Below are 1,118 nucleotides of genomic sequence, written 5' to 3' on the forward strand. Positions count from 1 at the left end.
AGTGATTTCCATGACTAACGATCCCATGGTGCGTTTATGTGTTGGTTATCAACACTCACAGTATTGGCCGATTCTGGCCCGTTTCGTGGACAATTACTCACTGTTTTGGGGTCCCAGAGTGATTTCCACGATTAACAAACCACGGGGTGCGTTTACGTGTCGGTCATCAACACTCACAGTTTTGGCCGATGCTGGCCCGTTTCTCACTGTTTTGGGGTCCAGAGTCATTTCCACGATTAACGAACCACGGGGTGCGTCTAGGTGTCGGACATCAGCACTCACCGTCTTGGCCGATTCTGGCCCGTTTTGTGGACTATTATTCACTGTTTTGTGGTCCCGGAGTGATTTCCACTTAAAACGAACATCATGGTGAGTTTACGTGTCGGTCATCAACACTCATAGTTTTGGCCATTTCTGGCCCGTTTCGTGGACTATTACGCACTGTTTTGGGGTCCCGGGGTGATTTCCATGATTAATAAACCCCGGGGTGTGTCTTCGTGTCGGTCATCAACACTCATAGATTTGGCCGATTCTGGCCCGTTTCATGGACTATTACGCACTGTTTTGGGGTCCCGGAGTGATTTCCACGATTAACGAACCCCGGGGTGCGTTTACGTGTCCGTCATCAACACTCACAGTTTTGGCCGATTCTGGCCCGTTTCTTGGACTATTACTCACTGTTTTGGGGTCTCAGAGTGATTTCCACGATTAATGAACCACGAGGTGCGTTTACGTGTCAGTCATCAACACTCACAGTTTTGGACGATTCTGGCCCGTTTCATAGACAATTATTCACTGTTTTGGGGTCCCAGAGTGATTTCCACGATTAACGAACCCCGGAGTACATTTACGTGTCGGTCATCAACACTCACGGTCTTTCTCAATCCTGACCCGTTTCATGGATTATTACTCATAGTTTTGGATCCCAAAGCGATTTCTATGGTTGCAATCGTAGTTTTGGCCGATTCTGGCCCGTTTCTTGGACCATTACTCAGTTTTGGGGTCTTGGAGTGATTTCCATGATTGACGAACACCGGGGTGCGTTTATGTGCCGGTGATCAACACTCACAATTTTGGCTAATTCTGGTCCGTTTCGTGCACTATTACTCACCGTTTTG

Source organism: Triticum aestivum, unplaced genomic scaffold (genome assembly GCF_018294505.1).
Source record: "Triticum aestivum cultivar Chinese Spring unplaced genomic scaffold, IWGSC CS RefSeq v2.1 scaffold102267, whole genome shotgun sequence".
NCBI lineage: Eukaryota > Viridiplantae > Streptophyta > Magnoliopsida > Poales > Poaceae > Triticum > Triticum aestivum.